Genomic DNA, 13,008 nt, shown 5'->3' with positions numbered 1-13,008 from the left:
ATATATGAATAATGTTCTTTCGTGGGTTATATTTTTAAGAAAAACAAAAATGAATCTTATTGTAGTTTGTCTTCATCATAACCCTTTGACCGGTTATCACAGGTCAAAAGAGTTATGGTAAACACAAACAACAATTTTGATATTATATTGTTTACAAAAAAAGAAAATTGATAAAATGAAAACAAACACAAAAGTTAATTACTTTTAATAGTCATTTTCCCAATATTCCTACAAAATAAAATTTACAACTTTTACTTTTAGGTTTTTTCAGCTTCGGGCTTTCAATGTCGATTAGTTTCACCAAAGTGTATCCTAAAATATTAATGTGTAACATGTAGAATTGTTATTTTTGTAGGCCATAATATCTAATGCATGATAATGTTATATTTGGTGAGGTTTTCGGCTATATAAATTGAATCCTGCAAGATTGTTGTGTGGTGAATGTAATGGCGAACTTGTTCATCATTTCATGTTATTGTTATTTATAAGCCCATCCTTTAAACGACACGAAATTATATTTGTTTTTTAATAGTTAAAAACATCAAAATAATTAAATTGGTTGGAAGCAAGTCAAGGTCGACATCTCTTTAAAAGAAGATGCTTTGTCGCTGTCGATGAAATTTATGTTTTGAGTTTGTTACGAGTTTGAAAATTTTTATTGGGATTAATTATTTAATTAATTAAATAGTTAACATTTATAGAATCCAAACAATGTATCACGTGGTAATTTAGAGATTACGAAATTTAATGATATATTAATACTAATAAATTGGCTTTGGTTCTATGATTCATGATTTAAATTATAATCATTCTGATTTTCAAACTGAAATAAAATAATACAATAAATAAATTGTTATGATTGATAAGTTTAAAAGTATTTGAAAAACTAGCTTTTTTTTTAAGTAACTATTTAGACTAGTATGTTAACGAGCTTAGACATGGGTATATCACCACCACACACTATGGTTAGTGTCACATTGTATCACAGTGAATGTGATAACACAACTGACAGGCGTGTTGGCTGTGGTGAGTACTATCTCAACAACCTCACCCAAATGCCCAATGATTAGTTTTCTTAATTTTTTACCACTCAACATATGCTAACATTTTATCTTTCGATTTCACACGATCTTTTATCATCCTTTTATCCTTCGATCTTCACTAAAATAGATTAAAACAATTATCTCAACAACCTCACTCTAACATTCGGTTGAAACAAAACACATTCAAGCACACATACTAGAAACGTTTTTTTTTTTTTTTTATTTTCAATACTTCAATACCATTTTACCGAGCACAAATAGAAAACCATGTTTTTACCCGACCCATTTTCAATTTCAAAATATGCAACAATTATATCAAACGCCAACCTTTACCCTATACCTATTTAACGACTTCTTACATCTTGTTCAATATGATTCATGTAGAGTTGAATGTTGTTTAGTTAGAGTCAGAAAGCTAAATCTTTCATTTGTTGTCTGTATCTATTTACAAGGTATTGTATGTTTCATTACATCACCTTTAGTCCTTATACTTTTTGAGTCTGCTGTATCCTATAAATATGATAAGTAGCTAGAGTTAGAGTAAGTATTCGATATTAAGACAACAATTTGTACTGTGTGTGTATTCTTCAAACTATATATTGAGTCAATCAGATCTTATTTAGATATTGCGTCTTTTATTACTTTTTCTGAATCGATCATGACTTTAATCAATTGGAACACACTTCAATTGGTATCAGAGCATGATTCATATTATTGGTTGAAGTTTTCTCATATTTTTCATCATTTTTGAATTGATTGTTCCGATTCAAAATATTCTGCAGATTGAAAATGAAAACTTATGTCAATCGATTGATTTGTATCAATTCTACATTTTGTATGTTACATTGATTGATCTCTGATTGATTTCTTGTTGATCTTTCTTAGATTTCTCCTCCGTTTAGAAATTTATTTCTCCTAAATCCGTACAATAATGATGAACTTCAACATGAATACAATGACCAATTTCTCTCTCCTGCTTGGATTTGTAATAAAAATTCCAATGTTGATCCCAGAGTACTATAAACAATGGGCTGACAGGATGGAGGATTACCTGAATTGTATTGATGAAGATCTGATGAGATCCATCAACAAAGGACCATTAAGTCTGGTGATGTTAGTCACTTTTGCAACGTCTGCAACTTCTTAGGACATGATCACATGAGGAAAACAGATGACGGAAAATGATAAAAAAAAAAAAAAAAAAAAAAAAAAAAAATGTATGTGTGACTTACATGGTTCTCTTCAACCAGTAGTTTACAATTATGTACGAGGATGTGTAACTACAAAGAAAATATGGGATACTCTGAAACAGTAGTATCACGGTAATGAGAAGTTGAAGAAGAGTTCTATAACACAATGTTTGTTGGAATTGAGAGATTTCAAGCAGAAAGAATGTGAATCAATCGACTCAGTTCATGATCAATTTAATGAGTTGATCTTCAAATGCTCACGATATGGAGTTACATGTTTGTCACTAGAGTACAATTTAACATTTCTCATGGGATTGAGAAAATAATGGATGAAAATAAGTCTAATGATAATAACATAGGAGAACTTTGATGGTACACTCTCGAATCTTTACAATATCTTGAAGGCTATTGCAAATGTGTAACACCCTATTTCGAGTTGTTCATAATTTGGGGTCGTCACCGAAAGATCAAGTATTATAAGGCTTCAGGCTTTAGGAAAGAGAGGTTTAGACCCATTTGGATGTGAGTAATGTAGATTATATGATCCAAGAGTTCGGTTTGTGCTTTGGAATCAAAGGGTAAAAAGGGAAAAGTGGCGTTTCAGATTTCTTCTATGAACTAAGGATTTCAGTTCGATATGTTTTAAGTCAAAAGTAGTTAGATTGGGTTGTAGAGCTCCTCAATACCTTTATGTGGATATAAAGATCATTGAAATCGGAGTTCAAACGAAGAATTTATGAAAGTTTATAGTTAGGACGATTTTGGGTTAAGCCGCCTATGCTGAACGTACAGGAAAGTACACTTGGCGTACTAGGTTTTTCCCTAATATGTGCATATATATATATATATATATATATATATATATATATATATATACATACATATATATATATATATATATATATATATATATATATATATATCAGATGTTAATATTTTAGCCTGAATTATTTTTATTTAGGACTAAAAGGTACTTATAATGTTTAAATTTATATTTTGCACGTATAATTGTTGCTAGACCAAAAAATAAGCAATTGGAGCGGAAATTGGAGCTGGATTGCAAAAAGGGAAAAATAGGCTGATGAGTCCCACTACGTCCCGTGTAATTGGCGTGCACCTTGTGTACTCTAAAATGGATCACTATGCCCAGTGTAATTCGTGGTACGCCTAGCGTACTGTGCCAGTGTATCCAGATGAAAACCATGATGAGTTTCTTACTACGCCCCCTAACCCGACTTACACCCAGCGTATGTAATTCGGTTCTAAATCATATAAAAAGCGATTTTCAGCCAACCAAAGGAGGACACACGATTTCTATTGATCCTTGGTCGACAAGAATCCTCTATTATGCCATTTTGAGGGTCTAGAATACATCCAAAAGGTCGTTAAGCTTACAGGAGCAAAGATCTGAAGGATTGGAGAGCAGAATCATGCCTATGATCATTTGGGTTGTTATTGTGACCATGTTGAACACTCTGGCTGCGATTCCATTATGTGTTTACTTTCCGATTTGAGTTTTAAAACCTTTTAGTTTGTGTTCATGATTGAATGAATCTTTGAATTTGTGAATTAATTGCTATTTGGATTGTTTATTCGTGCTCAATTTATTTTGTCAAGTTTGATTAAAGATTCATATGTGTTAAAGATTGTTACTTTGTTTTCTATTACCGAATTAATAGAGTTTAGATGGCCATCTAGCTTTGTTTTTTGAATCATAGTTGTCCATTGACCATTGGTGATTATGACTAGAATTTTTACCAAAATCTAAGGTTAGGGAATAAAGTAATGAGCTTTAATGTGTATGCATAAGTAGAATGACTATTCCTTGCATGATTTAACTCATATGACCATTAGGGTTAAATTAGATCAAATCTTCCTTAATACGAATTAAATACTAATTTGCAAGATTATTTATTCACCTAATCAATAAATTAATAGTTGTGTTGAAATCAAAGGATTACTAGCATGACCATGATACTAACTGTTTTAGGAATCGGTGAACAAGAATAAATAAATTTGTGTCTACAATTACCTATGATTTTAAGATGTAATTTATCTAGACCAAAGTACCTAAAGAAATTTGTCTTCCACTGAGTTTATCGATATTTGATGTTATGCGATACTTAAAGGATTTAATAAAACTCTTCTTATTACTTATGTGTTTTATGTAACCTATAATCAAACATTCTAATTTAATTAACCATTGTTCTCCTTGTGTTCTACACCTGTTCTTACTACAACTATAAATTTAAAAAACTTGAGCAATATATATATATATATATATATATATATATATATATATATATATATATATATATATATATATATATATATATATATATATATATAACACATCAAGTTTTTGACGTTGTTGCCGGTGAACGGTTTTCAATTAATTTGGTTTATTTGATTATTCATTATTTGTTTTACGTTTTAATTTTTGTAGTTATATTTTACTTTTAATTTCGATGATAACGTGTCACCTGGCGGAGAGTTTTTACTATTGTGCAAGTGCATAATTTCGTTATTCACAAATCCCAAATGGAATTAGATGGAAAAATAAATTAAAATGGGCAAAAAGAAAAAACTACATTAATATTACGCCCATCATAAGTTTAAGAACGCTCGACGTACAGAAGATGATCGCGACCAAGATTTTCTCTGGATAGCGAGTATGCCTAGTGTACTTGTGGACTACACATTGCCTATATAAGGAAAACAGATTACGCTAACGTACTTAATCTATACACCTCCTGTACCGTGTCGTCACAGGTTATAGTGTTTTTTCCAACTTTATTTTTCTATTTCACTTCTTTTCAAACCTTACGCTGTATCGGCTTGTACTCTACACAAAGCTTTGATTTTTCTTCTATTTTGCTAAATTCAACACTAAGGTATGTTGTATGTAACCCTTTTACTTTAATTTTTGGTTTAATTTCAAAACATTGTTGCATTGTGGGAAAATTGAAATCTAAGGTTTATACCATTCTTGAATTAAGATCGATTTTACATGAGAATGGTGTTCGATTATGATTTAATAGACTGATTAAGACCTTTAGATACACCTGTCACATCCATAAATTTTACGCCAAATTTAAACTTCTTCAATCATAAATAAAACCAAATAGTATTTGTTTGCAAAATGTTTTCAAATCATTGTTCACCAGAGTGTCCCAATAACTAGATCGAAAGGATGAGGAACGGTATAGTCACGCCTTCACCTTACTATGATCTCCTGAAATACATGAAACAATAAACTGAAAACTGTAAGCACGAAGGCTTAGTGAGCTACCTCCAAAATACCAATTCCACGCTAATAATACCATATCAGTAACAAACAATCAATAACATGCATACTGGGCCATCGGCCTAACTGGACCGCCCTACAGGGCCTTTAGTCTATTTGATCCTATCCCGAGCCTTCATCGTGACTAGACCGCCACGTAGGCCTATAGTCTCCCCGGATTGCTCGTAGGGTATGTTGGCCTTCAACACAAAGCAGGACCGCCTCAACCCAACCAACAAGCAAATAACCATGTGCGCATAACTATCATATATTGGCATCTACAAACATCAAACATATCTGACTCACTGATTATCAATCATAGAATTCTCTCGTAACTAGAGTACCAACCTAGTAGGTCACTAACATACCAACCCCTACGGATCATAAGAGCATAATATACGGTCTATCCTAATTCCGATCTAACAGATCATAACCACATGTAGCACATCATAACAATAACAACTTAAGGGTTGGCCTTGGTGACGTAGACCCTATCATTATAGTAAGGATAACTCACCTTGCAGATGTCGACTCGGTAGATGAACTCCAACTCTCGGATCAATGTCAAAAGCTCCACCACCTATTACCATAATATAATTATACCCATAAGTTCCCAATCTTTCAAGGTACCCCAAAAGCCAACTAATCAAACCCTAGTCAGAATGAAAGTCATCAGTGAAAGTCAACCGTCCATGTTGACCCTAACTCGCCAAGTACCTTTGGCTACTCGCCAAGTTCCTTGAAGTACTTGCCCACTCGCCGAGTCATGGAGTGAATCATCGAGTTCCTTTAGTTAACAATTGAACTCAAATCCCACTCGTCGATTTTCGTTCTTTCAACTCGACGGTTACACACGCATACATAAATTGGGGAAACCTCAACCGACTTGTCGAGTTGTTCATACAACTCGTCGAGTTCTATGGTAGTCTTCATCGGACTCGCCGAGTTGTTCATCCAACTTGTCGGGTCCTGGCATATCTTCATATGACTCGCCGAGTTCCTTTAGCCCTTAAGCCATACAAACTTTTTTAAGCCATGCAGTGGCTCCAAATTATAGATCCAAGCTTCTATGGCATCTATTTCACGTAAAGTTGCAAACTTTATGTGCAAGCATGGCTAAAAAGGCTCTTAATGTCAAATCCAAGCTCACAATGGGGTTTCATACTCAAGGAGGCTCCATACATGGCCAAGCTTGGAGCTTTATGGCTCTAGAACCCAAGAAGGGTCTAGAAATGAAGTTACAACTTCAGATCTAGCTCATATCCCACACTATCATCTCAATCAAACCATAAAAACCCTAAATCTCAACCAAACAAGGTCTAGAAGGAAAATAAAGTAAAGGTGATCACTTGATACCTCCAAATGATGTTAATTGAGGTATATTTCTGATTTTCGCGCCTTCCTTTCCCCTAGACTCTTGCCCTCCAAGTTCTTCCTTTCCAAAAACCTCCTTTCCAAAGTTTAAGACACACAAGGATGAAACACTACATGGATTAGGGTTTTCTGGGCTTTCAAGGACTATAAAGAGGCCCAAGGAGGCTTATGCATCTATAAATAGGGTGCAAAACCCTGGGATTTAGGGTTTCTTCTGCTAGCTTCTACTCTACTTACCCGCATTGAAGGTGTTTTTCAAGCCCCTTTCCATACGAAACAAGGGGAGAAGATCAAATTTCCAAAACGGGGGAAGCATCTACACTCATATCTGGACCCATGTTCCAAAGGAAAGAAACCAATGGGGGATGATGATGAAGATGAAGAAACTGAAGAAGAACAACTGAAACGAAAGGCTCATGATCATGAATTAGATGAAAATGCTAGCAATGCGAAAGAAGCCCAGGAGAAGAAGAGAAAAGAAAAAGAAGCTCACAATGCTATAGAGAGCAGAAAAACGCTCTTTCCATTGTGGACGTTGGAGTGAATTCTACACGAGGCTGTCGAACACCCGGTTGTTCACTAGTTGGAACCAATTGTTTCTTTTAATTTGGAAAACATGAAGGATTCTTGGTTCGACATGCCCATAACACGAAAAGCTTTTGTTTTTCATTGTTTTGAGTCTATCGCAACGGTCCCATCTCCCGATACGAAAGTAGATAAATCCTTAATTCACTTTTATCTCACTCATAGCAAACCTCAATATTGGACTTGGAGCGCACAAAATATAACAACAATCAAAGTTTCATGTCCAATCGTTACAGGGGGCTTTGTGAATGTGAAGTTCAAGGTTACCCAAGGTTCTGAAAATGCTCCACACGAATTCACTTTTGCTGACCTATCAATCTCAACCCTCATGATTGGATTCTACTTGTGAACGTTTTGCTTATTGAAGAACAAACGTACAAACCCATTCTGGCTCATTTAAAGTGAATGTTATATTCGTATATATATATATATGAAGTCTCGAAGCTGGATATCGAGATAGCTGGTGTTTTGATGTGAAAGCCCACGGTCAATCCAATCGGAAGAGCAAATGACATGAGCGAAATACGAATGGGTAAAATTAATTTGGAGCACTACACTGTGATGTTCTAGCATGGAAAAATTGCTTATGGATCATTTCAAAAATCTCTTTTTTCATTGGTAGACAAACATTTATTCTCCACGTCTTGCTTGGAACATATTTTGGAGATTATCCATAAGTGTAAATCAAATGATGTTGTTGCGATGAAGAACTTCAATGATATGATTTGATGGTATATCCTCTTCCGCGGTACTTTACTCGTTGTGATTCCCATGCTTTTCAAGACGATCAAGAAGACTCAGCAGTAAAGCACCTCTCGCCCCAATTAATGCAAAGGGGGGATTGTTGGGTGTTAGGTGTTGCATCATTGGGCTGTTTTGTATTTAGTCCAATATGTATACAGTTTGGGCCTGTCCAGCCGTCTTATTAATTAGGGTTTATGTATATATAGTGCATGCATGCACTGTAGTATGTTAACATTTTTATCTTTGGAAATTGTTTGTTAACCCTAGTACGCATTTATAGTTGAAATTCTTCATCAATTTTAGTTGAGGCGTGACTTTTAATCATTCAACATCTGTTAGGTTATTATTGTGTTATTGTTATACCTATTTGAATCTTATCGATCTTTAAGGTTTTAATCACTACACATCCTCAATTCCGAATACAAGATTCATAGGCCTTGATCCCATTACCAACAATAATATCTTTCAATAAAGCCCGAATCTTACGTCCTAAAAATCCCCAACGCCAACATATAACTGAATTGTGGCCGACGATCCCAAATCATAGAACAATCCAAAACAGAGCGTTACAACTCTCCCCTACTTAAATTAGATTTCTTCCTCGAAACTTGTCTTGCTTAATATCTCTGAAATTACGTCAACGTATTCCTCAAGCTCCTTTTAACAACTTCGAAATCAAATATGTATTCCTCAAGCTCCTTCGAACAACTTCGAAATCAGATATCTATAACGAGAAGTTGAGTGGCCAATCAGAAACCATTGTTGCTAACAAACAACCCCATAACATGAAAATACTTAATCACAACAACTACCTTTTCTTTTTGAACTGTAAAACCAACTTTCGGTGGAAACCACTTATATTGCAAACTCTCAGAACTAAAACCATAACGAACTCCATTTAATATTCCCCGAAACTGGGAACCCATCAATCTAATCTGTAGAAACCATACCTTAAGATTGATGTGTATCCATTCATTTTACGTTTCCCTAGTTCCCGAGTAGGAACATTACCAAAACATGTAGAAACAACACTCAAAACATCCCAATCATGCGTTTCAACCAATCTCAAATCCAGGAATTTGTCCAAGGGCATGAAATAACCACTTGACTTCCTGACAAGTGGTCACTAACCTAGTGCTCCCACGAGCATAATAATGGTAAAAAATACCATGTTGCATCCCAAATCCTCTTTAGCTCAAGTGCACGACCACTTGACAAACATTTGAGACATAACAACAAACTTCACGACCCGTAGTTCCAGATCTAAAAGCCAATACTATTAACCAACCCTAATAACAACCAACAGTTACAACACTCAACCAAAAACTTTCGATGAACAACTAACACATCTGAAAAAACAAAAATCATTATTCGCATGATCAGACCTAGCTGCTACTGAGTCTCCCGACTTCGTAAACCGTCCTAACACCCAACCATGCCAACAAGGCTGACAATATGAGACTCAAGAGTCTCAATCAGATGACCATTAGGTCTTACCCATATAACTCATACAATCACTGGTTCGTGATACATCTTGACTCCTACTATCCACTACACGATAAGCTCACAGTACTAAACCGATCTTACCGACACTACATCCATAGCCTAAAGAATCGCGACCTGCCCCACATGGCCGTAAAGATACCCAACCAGTAGTCCACTAACTTGGAGGAACCCAAACATCTTCCCTCTCAATGCTATCCGAACACAACATGCACCATACTCTTTTGTCATGCACAATTCCTTACACAGTATAAACTGATATCAATGTAAAACTAGACAAAAACATGGTCGCACACAACCAGAGGAGGAGATAGACAATCATACTCTTGTCCCGATTTGAAGTTTATAACTGAAATGATCACCATACCATCAATACTAATCAAGAGGTCTCAAGTTATATTACTCAGTCCACTTGTACCCCTCTTACCCATAATTCAGGCACTACTACAATGTATGCCCCCAATGGGAGACATATACCCAACCCTAGATCTGTTGCATCCTCTCGTCCTTACAACGTTACCCAAATGGTGAGGTACTAACATATTTAACGAAGTGACGTACCTCAACCGTTAACAAAAACATCTTTATAAACGATCGGTACAAAATCCCACACCTCGATTGAAACCAAATAGATTCCTCCAATTTGTAACCATCTCGAGAAAACTCCCAAGGTGATCTAGAAATGTTGTGAAAACCTGAGCCTGCTATGCACCAAAATTCCACACCATAATTGAAGGTGAATGAAAAGGCCAACAATCGAGAATACATTTACAACTAACCCGCTAACACAATATGCTTTTTGCACAATACCCATGTGAGACTAAACATACCAAAATCTGAAGCTGATTTACCAATCATAAACTCAAACATAGAAATGATCCTTCAACAAAAATAGTTGGTTCTCCCCCACTTAGGGTTCAAACTAACAACAAATGACATTACAGACATACCACATCTCAAACCGGTCTTGCAGTTAATGACTAAGCGAACACAATGTTATCCCGGATCTCAGATGGAAGCCTCAAAAACTTCCCAATCATAACCACCTCTAATATTAGAATCCTATGCAAATTCACAAATAATAATGATGTCTACTCACGATGCCAATTATCCATCTAGAAACAAACAAACTATCACATGCCTCACCTAATTCCCCAGCAAACAATTTATCGTAAGAATTACTCAAAATTATATGAAGAATCATCTCTTAGTTAGGATACATCGGAGACAACGAAAGTTGATCTTACTGATTCACTTCCATTGGTTCCTAAAACAATTAACTAGCACTTGACCTAACTAATTTCAAGAAAATGGACCCCTAATCTCATCTCAAAGCAATCAGACCACAAAACACTTTTGTGCATTCTTACACTGCCATACCCGTCGACAAGAAAACCATAATCTTCTAGACTCATGTTGCGATTACATCCTATCCCTGAAAAATCACAAGACCACTCTCTATTTCCTCCGATCATGGAAAGTTGAAGTACATAACTCATGTTGATGATAGTGACATCCAAATCCATCTTCAAATCACTTAATCTCCGTCTACAATCCTCGATCCAATCTCCACACTCGCTTCCTTCTGTAGTCCCGCGACTCAACTATCAGTACATGAGCAAGGCCCTCGAAACCTTAGAATTAACTATCCTCAATGTTTTTGCACCATTGAAACCCAACAAACATGGCCATTGAGGCCCGAACAATCATCTGACCCATCCTAAACCAGGACGATCATACCCAATAAACCGATAAAGGCAAAAGTACATCACAATGAATCATGGTGCCAAACGACCCACCTTCCTTAACCAGTTCCTTAGAATCCCCCAAAATTTCCTCGAGTCAAGTATGGATCATGTGATTCCAGTAGTATGGGCCCAATACTACCTTCCACACATATCCATACTTTCCTCAATACTCTGTTGGATTAGGTATCTAAGCCCAAAACTATAATTTGTATTAACTTGAACTGATAGTTACACAATCCTTTTGGGTTGCCTTCAAACCTGACAATTGAATATAATGACTGTTAGAGAGAGAATAATGATTTATTAAATTATTACTTGGTCAATAAATTATATAGAAATCAAATTACATGATTTGTTATTGTATTATGGAAATAATATATTAATTAGAAATCATATTGTTTAATTAATATTTAATCAAAAATTAATTTGGAATGAATTTTGGGATTAAGGGAATTAATTGAAACTGCATGTACTAAAGGTTGTAATGTTCAATAGTTAACCATTGAGCATTCTAAAACCTCACTATAGTAGGGGGAGGGGGAAACGAAATCTAGATGCTCCTAGGGTTTCATTGGGTTCTAAGGGTGCCTTGGATGCCTTAGGGAGGAAGTTAACGGATTAGGGTTATCTTGGATACACCTACCTTATCTAGTACCTTCCTAACACCTATATAAACCCTCCTTAGGGTTAGATTTCGTCCATACACTCCTCTAAAAGGCTTAGAGCCAAAATTATTCTTCCATTCTCTCTCTCTCTAAAGTATTCCTTGGTTGACTGAGTTTTTTTATGAGTTATTAGAGGCACGACACTTGTGGCGCTTGCTACCAAAGGTATTTCAAGCAAGGATTCAAGATTGTTTACAATAACAATCTTAAAGGTATGTAATTAAACCCTAATTTGATGTGGATTTCTAAAATTTTAGTAGCATACTAGGGTTTCTTCTTTTGTGTTCATTGTTTGGATGTTTAATTAGATTTAACAATATTTGTACTAAACTAATGTCGAAAGTAATCAACACTAGTTCTATAATAACCGCATCGTCGATACCTTTCTAATGTATATACATTTGTATATATGTGTGTACGTATATATGATTTATACTTTATTTTAATACATAAATATGTTATTATAATTTATAACTGGTTCATTCGAACTCCATTTTTGATGTTATTTATATCCATGCATTGGTATTTACGAGTACCACAACTTTCATTTAGACGTCGTCAACTAATTCTCATTCTATCTCAGATTTACAAAACTATATCGAATTTATCGAGCTCGAAGAGTCGGGACCAAGTTTTTTCCATATCTTTAACATACGAGGTCTTATCTCGACATTCTTTATATCCGCACGTAGGTAAAAACAAGATCTAAAACTTTCATTTAGACTCCATCGGCTAATTCTCGATAGATCTTAAATTGAACAGTAGGAGGAGATTATACTATTAAATGTCCACGTAAAATTCATAACTTCTACATACAGACTCTGTTTTTGTCTATCTTTTTACCGTTGAGTTCCTATTAATGAGATACTC

This window comes from Lactuca saligna, chromosome 6, assembly GCF_052625555.1.
Source record: "Lactuca saligna cultivar CGN05327 chromosome 6, ASM5262555v1, whole genome shotgun sequence".
NCBI lineage: Eukaryota > Viridiplantae > Streptophyta > Magnoliopsida > Asterales > Asteraceae > Lactuca > Lactuca saligna.
The sequence above is the reverse complement of the archived record's forward strand: the minus strand, read 5'-3'. Positions refer to the sequence as shown.